The sequence below is a fragment of the Eptesicus fuscus genome, chromosome 2 (assembly GCF_027574615.1).
Source record: "Eptesicus fuscus isolate TK198812 chromosome 2, DD_ASM_mEF_20220401, whole genome shotgun sequence".
Taxonomy (NCBI): domain Eukaryota; kingdom Metazoa; phylum Chordata; class Mammalia; order Chiroptera; family Vespertilionidae; genus Eptesicus; species Eptesicus fuscus.
Genome location: NC_072474.1, coordinates 79,342,922 through 79,358,303, shown reverse-complemented (window position 1 = coordinate 79,358,303; position 15,382 = coordinate 79,342,922). Strand labels below are relative to the sequence as shown.

The 15,382-nt window shown below is 38.8% G+C and overlaps 1 protein-coding gene across 3 annotated transcripts in view; it reads left to right on the top strand.

Annotated features, from left to right (window-relative positions):
* ADGRL3 (adhesion G protein-coupled receptor L3) overlaps positions 1–15,382 on the top strand; it is a 492,939-nt gene that overhangs the window by 268,954 nt on the left and 208,603 nt on the right. The gene's annotated exons all lie outside the window — the stretch shown is intronic.

Sequence of the window (15,382 nt, the reverse complement as noted above, 5' to 3'; positions counted from 1 at the left end):
TATTTATTTTCTTACAATTTGATATTTGATATTATTCTTTTAAAAAGTTATTTTAGTATAAATAGTTTATTTTGTAATGTATAAATTAAAAATGTGTATTTTAAATGGATACCACCTATTTAAAGATTTTTTTTAAGAAACTAGTCATACAAAAGTTCAAATAACATTTATAATTATATAATCCAAATACAGAATGTAGTTTTCTCTTTTTAAGAATATTTGTTACTGATTTCCAAATGTTTTATAAGTATCCTAAGGTTAATTTTCCAGTTCAAAGTATTGCAGTATATTTTCTTATACCTTCAAAAGTATTAATTACTTGATATAATAAAAGTCTTTAGGTCTGACTTTCAGGAACATGTTTTCTCTAATGCTATTTCTCCTGTCAGGAGTCTCTTACCTTCTCTTTTCTATTCACTAAGTTCCTACCAGTGTCCCAAGGCTCTTCTCTATCCTCAGTTCCTCTGCAAGCTTCCCTGGGCTCTGCACTAGGGAGGAGCTAAGTGGATGCCTCTGTTCTCCAAGTGCTCCCCGGCGCCCCCCACCCCCACCCCCCTGTGCTTGCCTCCACCTTTTACACCTAAGACAGTGTCTTTTATTTTTCAGTGCACATGTTTCCCTTTCTCTTCTGTAAGGTCTTTGAGGGGAAAGAGTATCAGAATTACTGTTCTCCTCCAGCCACTGGTCTGTGCGTGGCACATACTGGGCAGTCACAGGGCAATTTCTAAGTGGCTGAAATTTAAAGTGACAGCCTAGATGCTGAAGGATGCATCCTCGGTGTTCAAGCAGAAAAGGGAATAGGGGAATCCCACAAAGAGGGAAACAGATTGAATTGAAACATGGATATGTCAAAGTGGTGATATTTTTAAGGAAATATGCTAGGCACACAGTAAAATGGGAACAGTTTGAGAGGAAGAGACTGGAAAGATGCAACAGGGCAGATCGTGAAGGACTTTGTATCACACATGCAGAGGAGTTTGTATTTTATTCTGGAAAAGAATGTGGAATACTTTTCTTTCTCTTTTATTTATTTATTTATTTATTTATTTATTATTTTATTTATTTAAATTTTTTATTGTCTAAAGTTTTACATATATCTCCTTTTCCCCAATTGACCCCACCCCCCCCCCCAAGCCATTCCCACCCTGGGCAAGCCCCCACTGCCCCAGTGTCTGTGTCCATTGGTTTTGCTAATATGCATGCATACAAGTCCTTTTGATGGAATACTTTTAATTTAAAAAATCACTGTTCCCTAGCCAGTGGGATGCTACATTGTACCATGATCAGTTCTTGACATGAGAAAAATACCTGTGGCGTCAGTGTAGGGGATGAGAGATTGGCAGAGGGAGGCTGTTGCAGGGGTACCGGTAAAAGATGACTGGAGAATTAGGTAGGAATGTGTCAGCGGCAATGGCTGGGCCTGAGAAATATTTTGAAGAGACGTGTCAGTTAGCTGGACAGAACAGGGGGAGGAACAGAAATGCCTCCAAGGTTTCTATATTGATTAACAGCTTGGATGCGTATGACATAATCCCTCACCAGGAGGAATAGATGCGTTTTACATTGATGCAGTGTTTTAGATATGTTAATTCTTAGCAAGAGGTTGTTGCTCTGAAAGATGTAACCCTACTTATGCAAGTTGGTGACCTCAATATAATTCAGTTTTTCAGACATGCTCTCAGTATGATTTGGGAAGTGTACTGTAAGCTCTTGCATAGGCTGTGCAATAATCCACTCTAAAAGTTAGTGGCTTTAAACAAGAAACATTTGTTGCAGTTCTCAGAGGCTGTTGAGTCACGTGAGTGCTGACTTGGATGCTTAGCAGTTGGCAGATGGTTGGTTTTGTGGGGGAGGGAGCGCACATGTGTGGTAGTCAACTTGATGTCATTTGGGGTGATGGCCATATGGCTCTCATTACCCAGCAGCCTAGCACAGGTGCATTCCCATGGTGATAGGATTTCCAGCAATATATAAACAAGTCCCAGAGTTCAGATGTTTTTCAGGACTCTGCCTGTATCATGTTTGCTATGTCCCATTGGCCAAAGCAAGTGAGCCAACCCCAGGCGTGAGAGAGCAGAAATAGACTCCATCTTACAATCCAAAGAACCATGGATACAGATAAAGAGAGGCCTTTAGGGCAGATAAAGAGTAAAATAAATTTAGAAGGAAATAAGACAAAAACTAGCTGATAAAATGAAAGGGTTTAGAGCTAATAAACTTAAACTTGGGAGTTCTAGAACTTCCTTGTTTTAGTTTCTTCAACTACTACATAGATCAGAAATGAGAACTTCACAGTATCTTTGTGAAGATTAGGGGTAAGACAGAATAAAGTCTGGCATCTGGTAGCCCTAGATAAAATGGGGCTATTACTATGTACTTCTGGGTTCATTGCTGTGGCAAATGGGAAGAAATTGGGCTTTGGAGCCAAGGCAGACTTGCATGACCTTAGAATGATTGTCTTGATAACTTCCAGTTCTCATATCATTTATCTACTTACATTGGCCTAGAGATCCTCCTAAACTGCTTGGTGATTAATGCAATTGCAGCTATAGTCACTAGCTCATGTGCCATAGTTCTACAGTTTTAAAAAAAATTCTTAATTAGATAAAGAGGCTTATATAAATCACCAAAATAACATTGCAGACAATCATGTGCTTTTTTCTTAAACCTAATATTTTATTTCTAAAGATATTTTGAAAATGGGATAGAGTTGGCAAAATAGCATTACTTTGGAACAATAAAATATTTCCTTTTAACTTTCAACCATCACTCCTCACCTTTACTTACTATTTTTGATTATACTGTAAACTGATGTTAATATTTATATGCAGTCAAATTATACAAATGAACTATATTATATCTATTGGTAGATAGATATAGATATATGAAGATACAAATATAGATAGAGATAGTTATTTATGTATAAATATAGGAACAGAGAGAGGGCCTCTCGTGTATATTATAGTTTTTTATTTTAATTAATACAATAACATAAATTATTTTTAAATAATTTGGAATTTAATCTCCAATGATTTTTTTGTAATATTATATAGCAATATCCTCTGAACTGCCTGGATACTAACATTATTAGCTAGCCATTGTAGGTTTTATTTTTCTATTTTTTGCTAGAGTTTTATACATATTGCAAATATGAACAATATATCTAGATAGTTCCTTTCCCACATTGACCTGTAGCTCTCTGTATTTTCTTTCTTATCTATAGGCATGTTAAAGTTTTAGGAATTATTGCTTTATAGATTAATTCCTTGTGTACTTTATAGACTTGATTATATTTTTAATAGGAAAACTATACTTAATTTTTTAATATTCATCAAGCTAACCATACAAAAAAGTAACATTTAAGAACATAGTAATATAATCTATACTAATAAGAGAGAAATATGGTAATTGACCGGCACTCTGAAACACCCACAGCCAATCAGTAGGAAATATGCAAATTAGCAGGACAAAGATGGCAGTGGCCACGGAGCCAGCTGGAGCGGGTGGGAGGCTTGGGTCGCCCCCGGTGACAGAGGAAGCCAAGCTCCCCGCCAGCCTGGGCCGCCCACTGAAGGAGGGGCCTTTGGTCGGCAGCCACAGAGCCGGCCTGAGCGCACCAGAGGCTTGGGTCATCCGGGCCGGCCGCCGAGGGAGTGGCCTGAAAATGGCCCTCATCCCCTCACCCAGGCTGGCCATGCCACCATTGGGGTGAGGGTCCCCGCTAGAGGGCATGGTCAGCCTGCAAACAGCCATCAGCCCCTCACCCAAGCTCTCCAGGCACCCCAGTGGGCACCACCCACTCTGAAGGGGGTATGGCCAGCCTGAAAACGGCCCTCAGCCCTTTACCCAGGTTGGCCACACCCCCTTGGGGTGAGGGTCCCCGCTGGGGGGCATGGTCAGCCTGAAAACAGCCATCAGCCCCTCATCCAGGCTGGCCAAGCACCCCAAGCAGGAACCCTCACCCCATGAGGGCGTGGCTGGCCTGCAAACCACCACAGGCCCCTCACTCAGGCTGCCCCGCCCCCCAAGGTAACCCCCACCCTGATCCGGAACACCCTTCAGGCCAAACCAGCCAGCCCCCACACGTGCACCAGGCCTCTATCTCTACTAATAAAAGGGTAATATGCTGATTCGACTGGGAGACCTTCCAGGAGACCTTCCAGATATTCTTCTGGACAAAGCCATGGTGGCAGGGCTGAGGTCAAGGCGGTTAGGGGCCAAGAGGCGAGGGCAGTTGTGGGTGATCAGGCCAGGATGGAATGGCAGTTGTGGGTGATCAGGCCAGTGGGGGGGCCGTTGGGGGTGATCAGGCCAGCAGGGGGGCAAGTTGGGGGTAAGCAGGCCATCAGTGAGGGTCAGTTGGGGGCAATTAGGCCGGCGGGGGGCAGTTGGGGGTGAGCAGGCTGGCAGGGAGGGCAGGTGGGGGTGAGCAGTCTAGCAGGGAGGGCAGTTGGGGGTGAGCAGGCTGGCAGGGAGGGCAGTTGGGGGTGAGCAGGCTGGTGGGGGGGGGTGCAGTTGGAGGCAAGCAGGATGGCAGGGGGGGCAGTTGGGGGAGAGCAGGCCTGCAGGCAGAGTGGTTAGGGGCAATCAGGCAGGCAGGCAAGTGAGTGGTTAGGAACCAGCAGTCCCGGATTATGAGAAGGATGTCTGACTGCTGGTTTAGGCCCAATCCCACAGGACAGTCGGATATTCCCCTAGGGGTCCCAGATTGAAGAGGGTGCAGGCTGGGCTGAGAGACACCCCTCCCCCATGCACGAATTTCGTGCATCGGGCCACTAGTTGTCAATATTAGCAAAGGGAACTTTTCAATAGAAAATATGAACATACAATAACATATCATATTGCTTCAGATGTTTTATCACTTCATTCTGTTTTCATCTGAAATATTTTGGATTACTTGGTAATTTAAAAAATAATGATTGTACTTTGAGTATTTGAGACAGTGGTCTAATTATTGGTAACATTGAATTGTGTTTTAAAACCCTATTCTTAAAAATAATCTTATAATTGTTGTTCAAAATATAAATATAGATATAAACATAAATATAAATATGACTATTTCATTCCTTTTTTTTTGACCCCTCAAGTTCTATATCATATATGAAACATTTTGGTTTTAAATACCATGTCACCATCCTTTCTCCTTTCAATTCTCTTGATTTCTTTCCATTTTGTTCATTTTTTAGGGAAAAATATTTTGTGAAATTAATGCATTTGTTTGTCAAATGTATTTTTTCTTTGGTATTGTGCATCTTAATTGTGGCCAACATGCTTTTAATAACCGTGTGGGAAATGTAGAAGCAAGTTACCAAATAGCCTTGAATAAAAAGTTGTGATCTGCATTTCGAAGTGCCAAAATTCAGTGGCACTTACTGTTGAGTAAATTTGAGAAGTTCTCTTCTTTAAGTCTAATGTGACTATACATGGCATTTGGTCACATAATTTATGCCTGTGGTGACTTTATGTGCATTCTTCAATTTACAGATTCTATTACTGAATAGAGGTGTAAATTCTGATAGTTTACTAGTGCATTAATGTCACAATACATTACAAGGTAATTAACCAGAGCTGCCACTATAAATAGAAAAATAGTCACAGCCCTCACTATAAACTACTTCATAAAAGTAAGATCCTGAATCAGCATTCACCATTATAGTGATTTTTCTTGCCATACGTCTCATTAATCAGGAAAACAGCTTCATCTAGAAGCACTATTATTTTTAAAGCTTTCATTATGAAAATAAAGTCATTATAATTTTGTAGTTAACTTAATGAGATTGATTATATATTTCCATACGCAAATAACTCCTATACACTTTTCAGACGTATTTCCCAATTTTATATATTATAATTGGAAATGAAAGACTACTTTGGTACTTTTGTAGCAGATTTGTCATAAGCACAAGGGAGTTCTTGGAAGGGTGCATTAAGAGTTGCAGTTCTGAAGGTCATGTTTCCTCACCAACTATCCTTTTTTCCCCCAAGCCTTTAATTTTGCCTCCTAACTACCCACATGAAAACTATTCAACCCCAGAACTGTGTCTGTATTACAGTCAGGATCACTCAATGAAGATACTTGGGTGAGATTTTGTGTTGGAGGCTGAATCACAATCCTAAACAAAGGCTTATATTATTTGACAATCGAATATAAAAGTTGGGGAATGCCCTTCAGTTGGAACTGTTATTTTATTGTTGGCTTTATCTTGTTTCATTGTTTTCCTATACAATTTGGTGATAACCTTAGCAGTCAATTATAGAACCCAACCTAGTAATTCTTTACAACCTCACTAGCAATTCAAGTTAGATAAATTCCTGTTAATTAGCAACAGAAGATTAACTTCTGAAAACAATTTCCATTTATATTACTAAAGATTATATTTTTACGTTCTGCTACATAAAAAAAAAAAAAATTGAAAGTAACCAGATATACTTCACCTTCCAATATGGTAAACTACTAGTAATAAAGCTGATGAATACAGCACTGTATTTAATTTGTATATTTTGTATAATCTTTCTTAAGTAGAGTCTTACATTTAATCATAAATCTAATATTAACTATAATTTGTGCATTTGCTAATTGTTGACAGTTGCAATTTATAGTCAGAGAAAAATCTAAAATATTTGGGGACATTTGAAAAACTGCATCTATTTTTTTTTATTTTTTTTTTCTATAATAAACTGAGTAATATAAACATGGTTTCATTGGCACATAATCAATGAACTAGAATCATGCCAGGCATGAAGTTTCTGTGCAAATTGCGTTACACTCAGCAAATCTACACACTGAAAATATTTTTTAAAGTTTGAAATAAACAGATGGTCCTTCTTGATGCATCTATATTAAAAATAGGCTCAAGCCAAAGATTTAGCATCACAAATTAGAGACATTAACACACGATATTATCCAGTAAGATGTAAAAACATTTGAAATTGATTAAAATAAAAAAGGAACTAGACATCTGGCATTCTTATTGAGGAGTTTCCAGGCCTTTCATATTCATGTGGTGTTTTGATAACTTATCTGGTTAGCAGACATTATATAGTAGAACATAATTCCCTAGCTTCAGCCACTCTTAACCCAAAGAAATAAAAAGGAAACTTGCACATAACAGAGTGCTTTGATTATGTTAAATAAACACCCCTTTCCTACACTTGTAAATGCCTAACATTTTTGCTGTGTTTAAATACACTGCCAACAGCTACTAGATAGAAAGAATAAAGCTCATTAATGTAAATTGTAACCAACACTCCCATTTATTAAGTGTATATCTTGTATCTGACATGCAAAAAAATATTTTATACATATTGTCTCATTAAGTCTTACCAAGGATGCTCTCACTTTTTCATTCAGACTTATTGTTCATCACAATATTTCTAGCACCAAGCATACTATTGTAATATTATATGGTAGTCACTGAATTTGGTTTGAATTTAATGGAAGTTAAATTATAAACTTTATGGTAAAACGTACATTTTTTCCATATTCTTAGGAATAAGTATAAGGGTTTTGTAAGTTATAACATACTTTCCAAATATGCATGTTATTGTTTGCGTTTAATGGTGATAACCCCAATTTGCTAACCATATGATCATCGACAAACCCATAGCCACAGCAACAACCTCTTTCCCAGGATTGTTTATGTATCAAATATCAAATATAATAGTATATGTAAAATTACTACATACCCTATAGAATGCTCTGCAAATATAATTTAATATAATTTAGCAGCAATACTGTATAGATCTAATCTAAAACTGGGTATAGCTCATAAAAAATGGTAAGATCAAGAAAATAAGTCCTCAAGAGAGTTTGCCATGGCCTTATCATCTTTAAATCCTGTTGGTTTAATTATGTTACAGTTTTATATGAAGCATAACCTTATTCTATACATTTAAAATCTCAAACATGTATCAAACAATAAAGCGATACCTCAGCCCTGGCCAGTGTGGATCAGTTGATTGAGTGTCCTCCCATGAACCAAGATGTCACCAGTAGGATTCCCGGTCAGGGCACTTGCCAGGGTTGCTGCTGGATCCTCAACAGGGGGTGTGCAGGAGGCAGCCAATTGATGTTCTCTCTCTCTCCCTTTCCCTTCCTCTCTCTCTAAAATCAATAAAAATGTATACATTTTTAAAACTATACATCAGCTTTTCTCTGTGACCTCCTGAAAGAGTAACTTTCATTTTATATTTAACTATTATTTTCTGTGCAGTTGCATCTTAGGTATGGTTTAGATTCCGAAGTTAATGGGAGAGGATTAAAAAATGAAAAAAAAATCCCACCTTAAAAAAATCCTCTAAATTATCCTTAAAATATGGTATTTCCAATAGTGAGTTATTTCTTAATATCTGAAAATGTGAACACAAAAATACCCCAAGTCTCTTTTGGATATGGAGATACTTATGTGCTGAGTGGTATAAGGAGACACACAACTGAGAGAACATTATCCCTACTCCTCCAGCCATGAGCTCCTTGAGTGAAATGGGAAGAGGAATCTTCCCCCAAAATCCTTTTGAATGTATATATTTAAATGTAAGTCAGATTAATTTTCATGTGACTCTACCATCGTGAGTTACTATTATGTGCCATGCACTCTACAGGGGACTGACAATGTAGTGAGGTACAAGAGAGAAAAGATGTTTGTCCTCATGGACTTTACCTTACCATGGGGGGGAGGTAAACAAAATATCAGTATGGATTAGACAAGATTATGAACAGGCTGTGATTAAAGGTATAAAAAAGATATAAAGGCAGATGATCAAGGAAAACTACTCCAGAGAGGTAACTATTGAGCTGAACTGAGAGGAATAAAAGTAAGTTGGCCTTGACTAAGTTTGAAGGACAGTGTAACCAAAGGTCCTAAACTAGAAAAGTACTGGTTTGCCAATTCTTTTGTTCACTAAGGAGGGCCTCTGAGGAGCCAGTCCTTGATGGAATTGATCGGTTTCCTAGTCTGTCAAGAAGCCACACTCTAGACAGGGGAAAGACTATAAAATTAGTGAAAAACATAACAAACAAATGGGCATGATAATTTGTGGACCACAGTGGGAGTGGATGGGTTCTGGGGATATAGTGAGAATATTTAGACAGGACTCAGATTATGCAGGGCCTTTTCAAAGAAAACAAAAAACAAACAACAACAACAACAAAAAACACAGAGCTGGACAGTAGGCAAAGTGTTAAGAACAATTTTTTTTTTCCAAAGAGACAATAGTATTGAATGGCCATAGATTCCAAATACAGCATAAGTAAGTGGGAATTTATAGCCAAGGAACAGAGTTGGGGCAGGGGCAGTGTGGGTTCCTGGATAGAAAATTCCTAAATTGGGAGTGAAGGGGATTCTGGAACCACTTGATAGGCTTCTAGCTGAAGACAGGACAGGGTGATCAGATACCACCAGGAGGGGTGGAGGATGAGGAACCAGATCAGGTAGCCAGGGCTATCGGGTATCCAGGGTGGGGGGTTCTGGTTAAACTGCCTTGGTAGGATTCTTGCTAAAACTGGATTTTGCAGGGAATTGCATAGATGGGCTTAGGAGAAGGTTCAGGAACCTAGTCAAAGTTTGGTCAAGCAGAGAATCTTTGTGAGCTTTGTGGGCCATGAAAGCAGCTGGGGTTTTAAGAGCTATGAGAATCCCTGAGGGTTTTTACACAGAGTAATTCATAATCCGATTTCGATTTTCAAAAGATGACTGTTGCTACAGGGAGAGTGGAGAATGGCTTAGGGAGAAATAAATCCTGTCATACCGGTGTGGCCTTTCTTTAAAATTTCATTTACAAGAGGGAATTCTTTCCCCCTTACCACTTAAATTCTCTGAAGATTCTCTATTCCTTCTTTCCCCTCCATTTTCCACATTACTGGCTTCTTGGTAATGTGATTTCCCATCTCTGATCCAGAAGTAGCAGAAGAATTTGGAAGCAGGTGAATTCAGATTGCTGTGGGACGAAGATCTAAACCCCTTAGAAGCAAGACCTGAGGGAGCATATGCCTGGATTCCAGTTAATGCCCTGGAGCTGCAGTCCCTGCAGGGAGGAAGAGCATTGAGTGCTCACAGATAAGCAAAGGAAAGATTGTACATGCTGAGTCCTGAAGGATCAAATTCTCATGCTAGACACACTGAATATTGATCCCGTTAAAATGAGGATAGGTATTGGAAGGTCTTCAAGCACAGAAGGCATTCATACAACTCTTGCATAGACATGTTTGAATGACTCCAGGGCTTAGGATGGACTGAGAGCTGAGAGAATTAGTAGGTTATTTCAAGAAAGGGTTCTTGAGAATGTAAACCAGAAGACCGTAGCAACGGAATTAAAGGGGCCCTGGTGTCGTTGACGCTGCAGGTAAAGCGGAAAAAGTCTTGGTGATCGATGGGATATGTTGAGAGGGAGTTAAAAGATAATTCTTTGATTTCTAATTTGCATCGTTTGGGTAGATATGGATACTGTTCTGGAAGACAATAGTAATTCATATTCAAGCTAAAAGTTATCCATTATTAATTCTTTGAAAATAGTGTAACTTGAAATGTGGCTGGAAATAGTTTCCTTTCAGTTTGTAGTTGATACAAAATATAATCTCAGAGGTATCAGAGACCTTTAGCCTTTTACAGGTCATCCATCGACCCTTTTGTTACCAGGTGGTTAGTTATTTCAATAGGTAGTTTATTTAGAAAAGTCCGACAAGTAGATTTATGTGACACTGAGTTTGATGAAGTTCTTTTCTGGAACCTAAAAAGTCATGCCTGCCAGACTTTATTTAGGTAGTAATGAATGAATAAATGAAGCCAAGGCCGCAGAGTGAAAACCACCTCAGGTTCCCAAATGGCCCATGCCTTTCCTCTGCTTCACTGTTTTGAGCAGATGTACTTCTCCTTTGCAGACGTGTGTTCATTCGGGAGGGGCACCTCAGGGCATACCTGTTTGTTAGACAAAACCAGTCTTGAAGACCGAGCCCAGAGCGTCCTGGCTGCCCTGCAAGCACATAAAACCCGGATTACCAGCTGGAAAGTGTGTTAGCCCTGTGTTTCTGGTTTCTTACAGTAAAAAATAAAAAAAAAGCAGGCATTTAAGTTATGCTGCTATTGTTATCCCCTGTTATATAAAAATGTGATGTTGACATAGGAAATGGCTTTGCAGAAGCAAATGCTCAGTTTTAAATCTCCCCTCCACAAAAGTCGGTGGTGTCATTTTTCTTTCTAAAAATCTCCCCTGCTAAAATGTTTTCTGATGCGTTTAAATGCATAGGAACTATTCCTCTGGAGAATGGCTTAGTTGAGTACTTCATTTTGCACTTTATTGAAATGTGTGCTTTGAAAACATTGGTGCAATTTGCCATTTTCCACCTGGCACCGGCAACAGCTGGAGCCTGGACCATTTCCGAAGGCCTCCACTCTTACGGCGCTAATCTAAAGCTAATGCCACATTAAGAGCTACCTCCCTGCCCCGTGCTCTGTTAAACCTATCCAAGGTAAAAGAAAGAGCATAATATTTTCATTTAGGTGCTAGCTATTTTCCTTTGTCTTCCCTTTCCATTTCTATTACTCTAAGACTATTACTACCGGTCATGCTCTTAACTTTAAAATATTTACAGGGAAAAGATTTGTTTTAAATGAGCAGATGGGCCAGTTCGAAGACAAGCTGCTGTATTAATAAGCATACGTGGTGCTTTACCAGCAAAGGAGCCTATTTTGACATTTCTTCTGGATGATTTGTATAGCCTATCACTATCGCACCTGGTGCAGGGACAATAAAGGGGCACTTAATAGTCAAGCAGTGTGTGAGCGCCGTCCATTATAACTTCATTATGTCAGATATAATCATCTATTACTGAATGGCAGGCACTTAATTTATAATCAGTTGCCCCCTGGAATTAGTGGCCATACAAATGAATGGTCCATTCATGTCACTTGGACTGTAAACTTCCTTCTCCTAATACTGGCCCCTTTTGTAAACACATGGAATTAACTTGCTATCCATCCCCCTTTGGGATTTTAGAATACAAGATGCTTTGTTTATAGTTATGAAATTTGAAAAGAGGGCAAGTGTGAATTACATATGATATAAAATTCCATATATTAATAGACATATCTGTTTAAAATAACAATGCAGTTCTTAAGTTCCCTTTATTCTAGGACTTAAGTTTGATTTTGGTCAAGTGACAATGCTTTTGGGGGAAAAAAACAAAATTCCCTAGCGATCTGCTGCACAACAATGTGCATATCGTTAACAAGACTGAAGTGTACATATCAAAACTTAAGAAAATAAATTTCATCTGATGTGTTTTTTTGCCACAACAAAAAATAACTTCTCCACTGGACAATATAAACAAGTATATATTCCACCGTGGCCCCAATTACAAGATATGGACAAGAGAGACAGTGAAAAGAAAAAGAAGCTGAGATTTGGGAGAGAGGAGCTGAGGGAAATAGAAAAATGGCCCGGGGATCCGTACTTGGTATGCTTTCAGAATTAATGTTCCCAGCCGGCATCTTCAGAACCTTCTGGCCTTTTTCTTCAGACTTAAGAACACACAGTCAGAACTTAACCGTGTCCTTTTTCAAAGTCACTGTTAGAGCAAGCTTCAGTCATTGTGAAGATTCCCGATTGAAATTACTCTCTGAAAAAGTTCCTTTCAGAGATGTCTCAGCTGCTATCTAATGAGGACCCTGGGACTGGGGTAGTGGTAGACCCACTCTTTGGGAAAAGAAATCTCAAAGACAGTTTGCAGTCAATGAGACTATTGGACCTTCCAGATTATGGGGGGGGGGGGGTGGCGGGGAGGAGGGACTGAATGTTGCAAACAGGAAAATATTAACAAATGGATAAGACAGTTGGATGGTATGAAAATTAATCTACATTAGTACCAACCCCATATTATGGTTGTCTTACTATTTGAAAGGCTGAAACTGCCAAAAAGAAGGCTATGCCTATATCATAATGTTATGATCCGGCAGGCTTTCACCAGTTTTAATTTCAATGTGTTAGCGTCACTAACACTGGAAACAAGGTGGCAGAAGATTAGTCACGTCTTCGTTGGAGTTATAAACTTACAGAAGCCCTGCATTTTGGAAGGGATGTCTTACCGGAAAATGTCATCAAGGAGAAATAAGGGGACAGCAAGAGAGTTCATTCCGAATATCCGAAAGACTTAAAACGTTCTGGCGCTGTGAAAGTATGCAGTTGCATGCAGTCTTGCTACATGGACACATTTGTAATCGGCACAGGCAGAGCTGCCTCTAATTTTTTCTCTCTATAGACACCAGGGGTCAATAGACACATCCATTGACTTGCGTGAATGGAAAGCTCATTAGGGAACTCGTGTTGTAGACCACGATCTTTTAATGATGAATCCCAATAATATTAAGGTTTATTTGGTGAAAACTCATGCCAAGGTGACTTAGAGGGACTGTGGCTGAGAGGTTTTTAGGGATGCAGGCTTCCGGGTGAAGTGATCAAGACTGCTGCCTTTTACAGATCTGAACCCCTAGGCAAGTGTAACCAGAATCCAAGGGGAGCTGGCAGCAAGGCTCAGCTGGCTGGCAGCAGATCCAAAGCCTGCAGAGTAAGCTTCACGCAGGAGAGCCCTGAGCCAGTGCAAGCAGGAGCTGGCTGAGGAGACTTCAGTGCCTGCTCTAAACCACCGGACTGGTACTTGGCAGGGGCCTCCGGTCATGTACTCTCCTTCCCCTATTGTCTTACATGTATCTTTCTCACATCTTCATTGGATTTGCCATATGGAAAATCTAGCTTGTCCATTTGGAACCTTATTAGAAAGTCTGGTTTTATAACGGCTTGACTATAGCCCAGAGTCATTGTTTTTCTCACCTTTCCGACCATCACGTATATGTAGAGCCACATATTTCTCTGTGGTATCAAGATCTACTGGCAAGGTCTTGAGTGCTTTTATGAGCAAAATAAAAATTGTTAAGCACTATCACCATCTGAAAGTAAAAAGAAGAAATACACTTTTATTTGTATCCTTATCCTCACATTCATTTTAATTTTGCTGGTTATGCCAAGACTGAATTGAGGATAGAAGCATATATCATGTTGCATAAGTGGTGGGAAAAAGTTGGGCTACACTGAATTTTTATGCAAAATAACTCGCATAATTCTTGCAAGGGCACTTGGTTCATGCTACATTAAACATGTGCAAAGGTGAACACTTTGCCTTTTCGTTTTCTGCTATATTTATGGTCTTTAAAGACCATATTAATAAGTAGTTGCACTGATTATACACACTGAAATTGGGCTTAACCCCTGCTAAGAAACAAAGCAAGTTCAAGAATATATTTTAAATGTTTAAAAAGAAAAGTAAACATGTTAATAAAGTTAAAATCTTTTAAAAGTTAATGAAATAGCACATGGTAGAAAATAGTCTAACAGTAATTTATAAATTTATAATAGCAACATGGAGCAAGCCCATGGTCTAATTATAATTTATTCAGTGTATCTGCTATCACAATGAAAAGCTAAATATCAAATTTAAAATCAAGAAACCTCATGTTTTAGTTTCTGAAAAATGCAGAGATATTTTAAGTCTGTTTTTACAGTGATTTAAATTGTATTTAAATCTTACTTTGAACCCTAATCATTTAATAAATGTTTGTTGGATTTAATAGAAAATTTTGAGATATAGCACCTATTTTAAGCCATAGGGCAACAAAATGTAAATTGCTTTCAGTTCAGTAAAAATAGGGTAATTTTAAAATGTAAGAAATTCTTTTCCGTCTTGGGTATAATTAGAATCATTATTAAATCAGCTCCATTAAACAGCTGGGAATTTGGGAACAATAATTAGATTCATTTGCAGAAATTGATTGAAGAATATCTTATCTAAAGATAAATGGCATACAGTAGTCCCTCCCCGCAGTGGACATCTGAAATCTCAAGGCAGTAGTGAATTCTGTACATACTATGGTTTTTCTTATGCATACATACCTATGATAAAGTTTAATTTATAAGTTAGGCAATTTCACAGATAGGAGATTCATTCTTACCATAGAGCTCAGCATACACATTGTATTTATTTCCTTATTAAGTTGAGAACTTTCACCTTTTCACTTAAACGAAGCACTTTATAGCTTCTCTTTGGCATATCTACCACTACTCTTGTGCTTTGGAGCCATTATTAAGTAAAGTGAGGGTTACTTGAGCACAAGCACTGTGATACTAGGACGGTTGATCGGATAACCTAGAGGGCTATTAAGTGACTAGGGTGTGGGTGGTACATGCCTCAAGGATACACTGAACAAAGGGATGATTTACTTCCTGGGTGGGACTTTGTGGGATGGCACAAGATTTCAGAATGGTACACAACGTAAAACTTGTGAATAGCTTATATCTGGAATTTTCCATTTAATATTTTTGCCATTGTGGTTGATGG